This window comes from Myotis davidii, unplaced genomic scaffold (assembly GCF_000327345.1).
Source record: "Myotis davidii unplaced genomic scaffold, ASM32734v1 scaffold3505, whole genome shotgun sequence".
Lineage (NCBI taxonomy): Eukaryota > Metazoa > Chordata > Mammalia > Chiroptera > Vespertilionidae > Myotis > Myotis davidii.
In genome coordinates this window covers 35,874-48,362 of record NW_006295784.1, presented here as the reverse complement: position 1 = coordinate 48,362, position 12,489 = coordinate 35,874, and the positions used below count along the sequence as shown (strand labels likewise).

General features: G+C 44.5%; 1 long non-coding RNA gene across 1 annotated transcript in view; it reads left to right on the top strand.

Annotated features, from left to right (window-relative positions):
* The first annotated feature begins 7,065 nt into the window (after positions 1-7,065).
* Positions 7,066-12,489, top strand: part of LOC107184187 — a 29,121-nt gene continuing 23,697 nt past the window's right edge. Inside the window, exon 1 of the long non-coding RNA XR_001515019.1 lies at positions 7,066-7,167. This is a non-coding gene — a long non-coding RNA (uncharacterized LOC107184187). The remainder of the gene's footprint in view (positions 7,168-12,489) is intronic.

Genomic DNA, 12,489 nt, shown 5'->3' with positions numbered 1-12,489 from the left:
AAGAACATGAGGGAGACTTTACCTTGCTTAGGTGGCCCCCACAATCACCAGATCTCAATCCAATTGAGCATTTGTGGGACGAAGTTAAATGACCCAGGAGGCAGCGGGTTCCACAACCATCAAATCTCACAGAACTGGACAGTGCCATCCATCAGGCAGGTGTCAGACTCCTCGCATCACCTTCCTCGTGCTCGTGGAGTCAACGCCAAGAAGAATCGCTGCAGTATTAAAGGCAAAAGGTGGCCCAACAAAGTACTGATAGGGTGATCATAATAATTAGGCCACTCAGTATATATATATATATATCCCACTTCAAAAGCTGTTAAATCACGTTGTTTACCCATATCTTCAGAAAAAAAATCACTTCTACTGTCGTGGTAAACAACCTGCTTCCCTATTTATAATGGTCTGGCCCTCTAGCAACTTCAGCATGAAATTATAGCTGATTTGCCTACAAACGTCAGGTGGTCATAATAATCTGGCCACTCAAGTATATATATTTTAAAATTGATAGTTATTTGGAGTATTAGAAAAAGGGAGCTGGCAAGAAGTGGTGTCATTGTATCCCCTACTGACTAGAGAAAGGGATACTGGTTTGGGCACAGGAGCATATTGCTAGCATGTCAAATGTGTTCCTTTAAGCATCTTCCTCAGGCTGAATCTCATCCCTACAGCTCCTTGAGATTTCACTTTACTATTCTCTTTCTTCTTTTCTGGTTGCTTTTTTCTCCCCACTGGATCTTTTTATCCCCCTACTATCTTAATCGTTGACCTTTACCTCACTTCTACACACTGTCATTCCATCTCCAGCTGCCTGCTAGACATGGTGACTGGGATGTACTACTCTCATTTCAAACCCATGGGCTCTTCTCCTCAGCTTGTAATATACTTAAGACCTTCTCATCTTAAAATGCCCACCCTACCCCAGTCCCATCCCTGTATCAAACTCCTAAAAAAAGAGTGTAAACTTACCATCATTCTCATCTTTGCCCCCTCCCATCAGACTCTTCAGCCCACTCCAGTCAGGCCTTGTCCACACCTTCCACTGACTTTGCTATAGCAAATGTCTCCTTCTCCTAGACAAATCAGAAAACTGCCATTCTCTTATTTAACCTCTGTACAATATCTCAAAATGTCACCCAAACTGTTTCTACTCTGTCTGCCTACCACTGGAGTGTTGGCTGTTTCCCATGTTTCTCTCCTTGCCTCTCTTATTATCTGTAGTAAGCCTCCCCCGCCAGCTAAGGGACAATTCCTTGGCAATTGTCATCCAATTCCTTTATGTCATCGATAACTTCCAAATCTTTAACACATATCTTGTATCTTAGGCCCAACCTCTCTCCTAAATACCAGACCACTCTACCATCAGGATCCTGACCCTCACCATGCTCCCACTAAACCCCCATCATACATAAATACCCTAATACAAACCCTTGCTCTCTGCCTGTATTCCTCATCCCATTAATGCACCTCCTAACAGTCAGAAATCCTTGACTCTTTTCTTCCATACTTCTCACATCCAATTTATTGTTTTTAAGTTTTTGAATCTCTTCATTCCTCCAAAAACTATTGCAATTTAGGCCCTGTTATCACTCACTGGCTCTTGGACCAGCCTTCTCACTGATCTCCTTACTTTCATGCCTCACCTCAAATTCCATTCCATTCTCCACAATGTAACCAGTGAGTCCTCTAAAGTGGACAAATGACCTGTTCATTTCCTCATTTACAAGCTCCCCCAAACTCTATTCACTTATCCCACAAATAGTTATTTACCATCTACTTGGTGCAACCACTGTTTTAAGAACTGACAATACAGTAGAGAGCAAAACAATGTTCTGCCCTCGTGGACCTTCTAGTGTGGGATAAAGCCAGATGCCTTACTTAGTGTGGGGAGCAGGCAGCACGTTCTGTGAAACTCATGCCTGCCTCACCAGCCTTATGTCCTAATTCTTCTGATATTCTACCTTTGAGCCATACCAAATTAATTTCAGTGCCTTAAATGTGCTGTTCTATTCTACACTCCCTGCCTTTGCCCAGGCTCTTTTGGGAATGCCTGCCTCCCACCCACCATACACCTACCTAGTCACTTCCTCTGAGATAGTTTAGAGGCTGCTGTAGATCTCCATAATGACCTGGGTTCAAAACTCAGCTCCACATATGCTAACTGTATTACTTCTGTCAAGTTATCTGATTGGTGCTTCAGATCCTCATCTTAAAATAGAAATAATTATAATACTTCTATAAGAGTTGGTTGTGAAAATTAAGTTAGTCAATCCATTAAAAGTTCTGAGATACTTTAGGTGCCTGACACATAATAAGCCTTTAATAAATGTTAACTGTTTTTACTTTTTTCTTTAGTATGATTATTATTATACCTCTTATCACACTATTCTCTAATAATCCTTCCTACTAAACATATCTTACCATCTTTGTACCCTGATGACTAACGTCAGTTACATAGTAGGTACTGAATACATGTTAAAGAGAGGATAAAAGGATTGGCTGATCCAGGTTTGTGGTTTGGTTTCCTATGATCAAATAAGATTATGAAGCAATAACAGCAACCGTTAGGCTTGAGTATCTTTGTCCAAATGTTTAAGTGTATGCTGTTAGCATTGTGTGAGCAAGAGCTGGAGAGGAGTGAGCAAGAAACGTGTGTTGAACTGGGCTAAACTGAGCAATTTTCATTACTTTATTCATTGACTTTGTGGTCAAGAAGGGACTGAATACCCTAAAGTAGCCATTATCTTCAACTCTGATCCCTCTGCCGCACCTCATACTTTCTATTTACACCCTTCCCACTGCCATGTTCCCCTCAATCATGTATAAACTGAAACCCAGAAAGCAAAAGGAGTCCTGAGGGAAGGGGGAATTAGATGGAGAAGAACTAGCCACTCCCTTCTTCCTTTACTGAGATCATAGCCAGTGTTTTCACTGGAAGGCCACTGACCTCTTTCATCCTACTCTATCTGTCTGGGAATGGGATTGCTGCTTGTCCATTCCCTTTCCTCTTAAGGGCTGGAGGGCAGTTTCAGGGTGAGGCCTCAAGCTATTTCTAGTGCTACCCAAATCTCTGCACCCTAACATCTCTTTTACCTTATGTGATCAGATTTCCTTTCCATCTCTCCAGTAAATAACAAGTGGCAGGAGCATAGGGCAGGAAACTGTTAAAGAAGCCAGTTTCTCAACAGGCCCTAAGCAAAGCTAATGGTTTAAGCAAGTAGGGAAGACTCTGGGGCTCCTGGCTTTTGTCTGGCAGGAGGAACAGATTCTTCTTCATCATAGCTCCAAGTGCTTGGCCCAACATCCCCCAGGGTGTATGTGAGGCACCAGTTAGGCAAGAGCTTCTTGCCCCAGGAGAAAGGAATTTACATTACTGAAATCCTACTAAGTGTATATTATCTGTGATTCCTAACAGCCTAGCCAGATCAGCACTTATCATCTCTCTGGTAGCAATGACAAAACAGAGATTAAGCAACTCTGCTGAGGCACACACCTAAATCTGGATACAAAAATACAGCTCTGGCCAAAACCGGCTTGGCTCAGTGGATAGAGCGTTGGCCTGCGGACTGAAAGGTCCCAGGTTCGATTCCGGTCAAGGGCATGTACCTGGGTTGCGAGCATATCCCCAGTAGGAGATGTGCAGGAGGCAGCTGATCAATGTTTCTCTCTCATCGATGTTTCTGGCTCTCTACCTCTCTCCCTTGCTCTCTGTAAAAAATCAATAAAATATATTAAAAAAAAAATACAGCTCTGGCTGGACTCTAAAACCAGGACTCTTTTCATTTCATCATTCTACCTCAATAGTCTAGAAAAGCTGTTAATGCTGTAAGTTGGCTCTTTTCATTATTCCACAGAATTAACTCAACAATCAGTTAAACCTTTTATGAATTAATTTAATTTAACATGATCTATATATATAAAAGCCCAGCGACTGGAATGGCAGAATGACCAGAACGGCCGGAACGACCAGTGGCTATGACGCACCCTGCGGCAGCCAACTGGCCTGATCCAGGCACCAATCAGCCCCTCCCCCTGGCTGGCCCAGACCCCAATCAGCCCCCAGCACCCCGATCAGGGGTGGGGCCAGCCAGCCAACTGCCCACAGCCCCTCCCCCCCGCCAGCCTGTCCTGATGAGCCCCCTTTGGGGCAGGCCGGCCAGACCCCACCTGTGCATGAATTTGCACACCAGGCCTCTAGTTTTAAAATAACAGTTTAAAGAGAAATGTTAATGACTTGAGTTCAACTCTACATGCTATGCAAAGAGACTGTGATGAAGGTTCTGCCTTTGCAGAGTTCATAATCCAGTAGAAAAGAATTATAACAAGTGCAAAAATAAAAGCATAATATGCAGAAACAGGAAAATGCCATGAGAAAGCCGGGGGGGGGGGCGGACAGGACACCACCTTTGCCTCCCCAGTACTTATCTCTTCCTACAGCCCCAACTAGAGCCTCCCAAGGCTGGGACCAGCCAACTGACATGTGGAACAGGATCACAAAACAGGAACTTGCTTAAATCATCCATGACCCCTAGCCTAAGAATAGTGCAAATAAGCAAACCTGGGAATGATATTTGATTGTCAAAGGTGGGGAGATATTTAAGAAGCCAGGCTTGGTTATTGCCTAAAGCCAGCCTACTTCAGCAAAGAATGGGATATTTACTGGTTAAAACCAAGTGCTAATGCAACCAGGACAAGAGGTTCAATCCCAGGAAAGGTCAGTTCTGTTACATGGCAGTTCTGGTCCCAGCTGACCATCTTGTAACACTTGACTCTTGGTCAAACAGGAGACTAGAGTAGGAGAGTGCAGGCAACCATGTAACCTATACTCACAATGAGGACATGTTATTCCAAACACTCAGCCCTCACCACATGTCTTGTAGACGGGATCAGCAGTACTCCTTTCCTAGATAGAAGCAGCGGTTCCCTCCTCCTATACCTCAGCAAGGCCCCTTGCCTCTGATTTTTATGCACCTTGATGCCAGGGCTTTGGGTTTCCCAGAGCAGCTGCTTCATTGCAGCTGCCTGTCTGCTATTGCTCTCTCTAAACCCATATTTCCATACCCATGAAATGAGTGTACTACTTGACACCCTCTGGAGGAGGAGAGGCCGCCTAAGGAGAGAGGGCCAAACCTCTCAAGTTTCCTTGATCATAATGGGAGGGGGTAGTTTCAGGATGTGTCACAAGGTAACCCCTCCTATCTGTTTCATATATGGGTTTGGTAGAGACTATCTCTATTCAAGACCTCTTCTATCTCTAGAATTCAGGGCTTTAGGCATCAGAGAGTAATAACTCCAGGAGCAGAAAACTAGGTCCCTCTCTTCATTCTGGTCAGACCAAAAACACAAAAAGGAATTATAAGCATTGGCACATTATAAGTCTTGGACATTTTCTTTTAATTTAAATGTGTAGAGTTGTCTGTAATGAATATGCAAAAGCCATCTCCCCATCAAATTGCTCTCATGGATTCCACAAAGACACTGTTAGAATCCCTAGGGATTGTTCACAGCCTCTCCCACAGTGCCAGATGTACATCCAGACTCTTAACAAGGATAATTCGGTGGCAATGGCAATACTCTAGATTATTTTTAGAGACTTTTTGAATGGCATCAAATTCATGACACACATCAAGATCTCTTTTTTTATGCCCTCTGTACCATTTTTTTCTGGGGAATTTGAATTTCCCTGGCTTACTTACTGCCTAACAATATCACTATTGAAAGCACATAATGTTAAGGACCATATGCTCTCTCTCCAGAGAGTGTGCACAAATACTATTTCTGTTAAAAACTAAACAGAAATAGCAGCTTTGCATATTTCCCATTCAAATACTTACCCCAATTGAATGATTCCCTTTGTCGTTGAGTGTTTTCCCCAAGCGGGCCTTAATAGAGAAGCTGAATCAGATATTGTGACTTACCAAAGGTCAAAGGAGTCATCTAGTGAGCTAGAAATAGAATCCAAAAACCTCTATTTTGATTCCCCGAATTTAATAACAAATAAACTCTACTACAGAGAAGAAAAACTGAAGTAGAGAAACTAGGCTTGCTTGACATTCCTGGGTTAGGGAATTCAAGACAGCCAGAACTAACAGGCAGCTGCCATGGTCTGTGAGAACCAATGAGGTGAAAAAGACATAGGTGCTCTCTGCCTTCAAGCTGATAATCCAGTGTGGAGAGATCAGGTCGCTGGTTAAAAATCTCTATCCAAATTGTGCCAGCTAGAGGAACCCAGAGGAGGTCTCGCCCATCTTCATAACCCCCACAGCAGCTGGCACAGTGACCTGCATGTAATGTGCAGGCAAGCACTGTCTATTTGTTGAACAATAATCATAAGAGAGATACTAACAGAATGCTCTGGGGACTGATGGAGAATGAAGGACAGCTTTGTGAAAAAGGTGACATTTGAGCTGCACCTGGAAAGATGAGGAGGTTTTTTTACAGGCAGCAGGGATTGGGGAAGAGTCTTTGTAGGCCCTGGGAGAGATTAATGGCAAAGATCCTGAGTGGACAAAGTGTGGTATGATTTGGGAGAGCTCAGAGCAGGCCAGTGTGGCTAGAGTGGAGCTCTGGGGAGTCAGAAAGAGCTAAGGCTAGAGAGAAAAGTTGAGACCTGAGCAGACAGAACCTTGAACAACAAGCTAAAGAATTTAGCAGTGGACTGTTACTAGAGCCTTTAGTACCAGTGGTTCTCAACCTTCCTAATGCCGCGACCCTTTAATATAGTTCCTCATGTTGTGGTGACCCCCAACCATAAATTATTTTCGTTGCTACTTCGTAACCGTAATTTTGCTACTGTTATGAATCGTAATGTAAATATCTGTTATGCAGGATGTGTTTTCATTGCTCGTGACCCACAGGTTGAGAACCGCTGCTTTAAACAATGGGAATGGCACCACCAGGACTGGGCTTCCTGCTGCATTATCTTGCCACGCCCACCTGGGCTTCCCTCGCCTTGTCAATAGTGCTGGGTTTCTTTTGACTGTACTGTTTGTATGTGGTTTCGTTTGTAGGTTTTCTGTAGTTTAGTTTGTTTTTTTGCCTTTCCCTTTTCCTTACAGTTTTTCACAGCATATGGTCCTGATTATGTGCTGGAAATCACGCCAAGCTGCCGGCCAGACCGCAATGAACCCCACCGAGTCCAGCAAATCCTCAACTACATCAAAGGTGAGCACTACCCCTTGAGTCCTGTCCTCTTCTTTCCACCCAGCTTGTGGTGGCCCATCAGTGGGGCTTCCCCAAGTACCATTTGTCTTTTGGTGGCTAATAATTTCACTGATTGGAAAGGGAAACCTCTTCTTGGCCTGCTAGGTTGTAGTTGGAATTCTACACTGGCCACTCTGGTCAGGATTGTCATTTGGCCAGCTAATGTCACCTTCAGGGGCACCAAAGGTTCAGGTTTAGGCACCTCCAGTAGAAAACAAGTTCTAAAGTGTGCCCTGGAGGTTCCCAGTCTCTCCCAGAGCACTAGAGATGAGGCTGTTGTCCTATCCTCCCCTTCCCTAAGGCTGGCTTACAGTTATTCTGGCCTCTGAACAGAGGGGAAATGGCAATCATCAGGCTATTGCCCTCTTGATCACACTGTCCACTAGCTGTTTGGGGATGTTGCCCTCAGCTTTCCACTAGTGTGCTCCTTCCAACCCCATCTGTTGCTTCACAACTCAACTCATTTTGCCATATTTAAAGTAGTTTTGGCACCCATTTTCCTGTTTAAATGTGTACATGTGTGTGAATATTTTTTGGATTCTAATTATTAGCAGAATTGAGAAGACTAGGGTATCATAATGCCCATCCCAGAGAGTGAAATCACCATGTTTATTCATATAATGATCAAGATAGAACCAGTTCTCCTACTTTGTGTCCCTTATTGGAATAGAATCCAGCAAGGAAGAACTCTGTGCCAGGGGACACATTGGGTCTTAGGGTCTTTTCCCAGGGCTATATTAAGGCCCTATCCTCTAATACAGCCCAGTCGGTGACAACAGCCAAGTGCATACGCAGGGACTCCATGTCTCAGGCTCCTTTGAATAAAAAAAAAAAATCTAAGCTCATAAGTCAGACTCATAGGGTTATGCTCACAACAATGCTTATAGCCTCTCTAAGATATCTGATAGCCCTTAGCCTTTACCTGATGCTGTAGTTTCAAGCCACCTCCCTCTGGCCTTTCAATGGCTACTGACCCCACAGGTCTTCACTTCCTAATCAAATCTTCCTCCCTTGTCCAGCCTCTCAGGCCTTTACTGATAAAATCCTTCTATTCCGGGCCCTTCTCTAGTCCTTCTCACTGTGTTGCAGCCCTAATTAACACTAGTGCCCCCACCCTAGTTTCCTCCTGCCACTCTCAGACCCAGGACACATTTCCTGTTTCCTTTGGGACTGTACCCAAACAAACCTTGCCATTTCCCCCCCATCCAGTCTCTAAATCCTGGTAGAGCACATACAAAGCAATAGAAACAGAAACTACACAAGCCTCTGCAGCCACTTGCTAACATTTACGTATGTGCAGATATCTGTATGCCCTCATGCTTTCCTGCACATGTACCCAAAAACATATTTCCAGAGCGTGGTGACATCTTGCTATTGAGGAAATGGAAATGACAAGTGAGAGGAAACATAAGGAAGGTAATTCAAAGGGAAGAAATCTAGGAAAAGGTAAGAAACCCAAAAGAGGAATACATTTTTAAATATTTTCGATAAAAAAAATAGTTTGAGGGTTGGTAAACAAAAAACAACAACAACAACAACAACAACAAAGAAAAGAAAATCACAGAAGACATATTAAGTTACATGGGGAAGTCAAGATATTTTTTAAAAATCCTAACAGGTGAAAGCAATATTCTGATTGCAACACAATGAAATTAAAGTGGGGAAAAATGTATGAACCAAGAAATGGGTTCTCAAAAGCAACTGGACACATACAAGTTGGAAAGACAAGGTTTAGCATCATTTTCTCTGAAAGAGAGTTAGGGATTTTACTCAACACAGAGCTCAGTGTGAGTCACCAGGGCAAGGTGGCTCACAGATGCTGGTACTTTTAGATTTCTAAAAGCCTCACTTTTAAAAGACCCTAGACCAGTGGTCGGCAAACTGCAGCTGGCGATCCACATGTGGCTCTTTGGCCCCTTGAGTGTGGCTCTTCCACAAAATACCATGTGCGGGCGCACACATACAGTGCGATTGAAACTTCATGGCCTGTGCGTAGAAGTCGGTATTTTGTGGAAGAGCCACACTCAAGGAGCCAAAGAGCTGCATGTGGCTTGTGAGCCACAGTTTGCCGACCACTGCCCTAGACAAATAGGAGCTTGCTCCAGGAGGTCAGTTGGATTCCAGGCTCCAAGATGTCTGGTTAAAGGAGCTGGGCTTTTGGAGAAAAGAAGACCTAGGGGCATGAGGTCTCTATTTCATATCCTTGAGAGGCTGTCACAGAGCAAAGGGTGTAGATAGAGTTGATGTGGTCATAGAGCACAGAGCTAGGACCCATGGGTAGATATTATTTTTTAAAAAGCAGATTTTCACTCGTTAGAATGAATAATTTTCTTACAATTAGAGATGTCCAACGTGTAACTGTCTGCCCAGAAAAGGATGTGGTTTCTATCACTGGAGACTTACAAGATACAGACTGGACAATCTTTTGCCAATCAAATAGTAAAAGGGCTTCTGCATTGGGGGAAGGTGATTGCACTAGATTATTGTTAAGGTTTCTTCTAACCCTAATATTCTAGGATACTGTTCATTAAAATGAGGAAAAATAAGAATATGAGAGTGTGCGAGTTGGTAGATGAGTCACAGTTGTTGTGCATAGGAAAGAATTGATGAAGAGAAGGAAAAAAACTAAGTGGCTGAGAGTGGGCAGGGAGGATCCAGAGAGGGCAGACAGCAAGTAGAGTGGTTATACATACTAGGAATCTTCACATTTTCCATTTAGCCATCCCTTGCATACTGACAGGCTCTTGTGTTCTAGACACGCAAGTCCATAACTGAAAAGAAATTCAGCTAAACCTGGAAAAAATAGGCTACAAAGAAGTCCAAATGTTGCTAAAAATGGCCAGGCTAACCTGCTGTTCTGAGACCGTGCCCCTCCAGTCTTGTGACGCATGCTGTCATCAGATAGTGTGTTGCCATGACAATGGTCAATGTGGAAAGGCTGCTGAATTTTCTGCATTCTGAAAGATTTTTCTGAACCTGCCTACAAGACTGTCATTTATTCTTGCATATAAAAGCCTTGGCAAGGCTGGACATTTCTCATTGTTCTTGTCCTCCCTTTCTCCCCATTAAAAACAAAGGGGGAACACAGGCACAGATTCACTTGAGGAGGTGGGATGGTGATGAGGGAGTGGATGGGTGAAAGCTCCATTCCATGGGAGAGCTTGTCTAGTTAAATTTGTTCAGCCCCTGAAGCTTGGGTTTTTTTCTCTTCCCCACCACATCCCTTAGAAGCACAAAAGATGTGATTTTTAACCTATTGGAGATCAAATCTGAAGAGGTTCCTCTTATAGAGATGCATTCCACATGCTACAGGATGACTGGAGGAACTGGCAGATTTAGACTTCACCTTATCTGCCCATTAGTCTATCCAACAGCGATAAAAGACAAAAATAAAATCATAAAGTCAATTAAAGCTTTCAGCTTCATACAGAGAAAAGCTATGTTTTGCTCCCACAAATTGCTCTTCTCATACCAATGAATCTTAAGGATATATATCATTGCTCACAGGAAGTGTTGGTTAGAGAGTGGAACATTCAGCCTAGCTCATGACCACTACTATAAAATCATCTTCACACCATCTTCATGTGCTCACACTTGTTTGCCTTTACTCTGGTTAGCATATACCAGAGGGGTTGGTTCACAGGGCATCTTCCATAGTTGGAACAGTGATGATGTGATCAATCTCCAGAGGCAGCTAGCTTCCCAAGTTACTGGGTAGCTCTACATGGGGATGCAGGGGTAGAGGTTTTCTACTCCCTGTTGCTGATGACATTTGAATCAAGTAAAGATCCCTAGAGGGGAAAAAGCTTCACGTTGCAGCCCAGGACCAACCTTCTGAAGGTGGAGGCAGGGAAGGGTTGGGTGAGTTGTACATGTCTATGTGTTGGAATTGTAAGGTTTCTACAATTGCTCTGAGTTCCCAGACTGTACTGCAAGTTTGCCTGTGATAGAAAAGGAAACAAATGGGGCCAGGAGGTAAGGATGAGCAGGGGGAGGACACAAGACAAAAGAGAAGGCCTTGTGCACATCTGCCCTTTCTGACACTTAATGAAGGAGACTTACTTAGTATGGCAACCTCTCCAGTGCAGGGTTGGGAAGATGGGCCAGCAAGCTAATACAGGTGTGGGGAGACACAACACAGGCGAAATAATAAAAATAATAGCTACTATTTATCTTACAGATGAGGAAACTGAGGCTCAGATAGAATAAGTGAGCTGGTCAAGGTCACCATTCATTCATTTAGCAAGTAATTACTAGGCACCTCCTATGTGCCACACACTGTACTAATAGGTGATGGAACGAACATTGGAACCCAAGACTGTCTGAATTAGAGCTTTGGAATCAGGCTGTGTGGCTTTTCCAATGCCCTTCCTGTCTTTACCCTGTCAAGTCTTCTCATCATCCTCCATCTGCTTTTTCTAATCACCCCTAATAAATCTTTCCCACCATGCACAGCACACCTGGCTCCTCCCATGTGGCTAATCCATAGCACCTGAAATCTGATGTCTCCTGGAAATGGGAAGAAGATAGCCATGGGTAACACTCGAAATCCTGGCCCCTGGTCTAGGACTTTGAGCCCTCCCTAACCCCCCAGCCCTGCCATGCCCTCATCATCCCACCATATTATAATTTGAACCTTCCAGCTCAATTTTTAGCTTAATCCTATATAATAAAAAGCTAATATGCAAATAGACTGGACAGAAGAACAACCGAACAACCAGTCGCTATGATGTGTGCTGACTACCAGGGGGCACGTGCAGAACATGGTGGGCATCAGAAGCAGGCAGCAGAGCACAGAACATGGTGGGCATTGGCTGCAGTGGGATGGTGGAGCAGGTGAGCAGGGCTGCCAGACCAAGTCTGGGCACTAGTCACTGTCATCAGGGCAAGCCTCTAGTGGTTACTGAAAATTCTTTGCTCCCACATGCTAAGGTCCTGCCTGGCACTTGCACCTGCTGCTGGTGCTAGCCCTGCATGCACCCTCTGCCGGTGCTGTAGCTGCCACTCACACCCGCTGTAGGTGCCCGGCTTCCATTAGTGGGTGTGAGTGACGGTTGCCAGCCCCAATCACCCCTCAGGGCTTCTCCACCTCCCTCTGCTCCTGAGGGGTGAATGGGGCCAGCAGCCACCTCTCGCACCCACTGCCAGCTACAACCCTGCTTGCACCCGCTGCCGGCATCAGAGCTGCCGCTCACATCCACTGCCAGTGCTGGCCCTGCTCACACCCACTGCCGGTGTCCATTGCCCGTCCCAATCGCTTGGCACTATCAGTGGGTGCAAGCA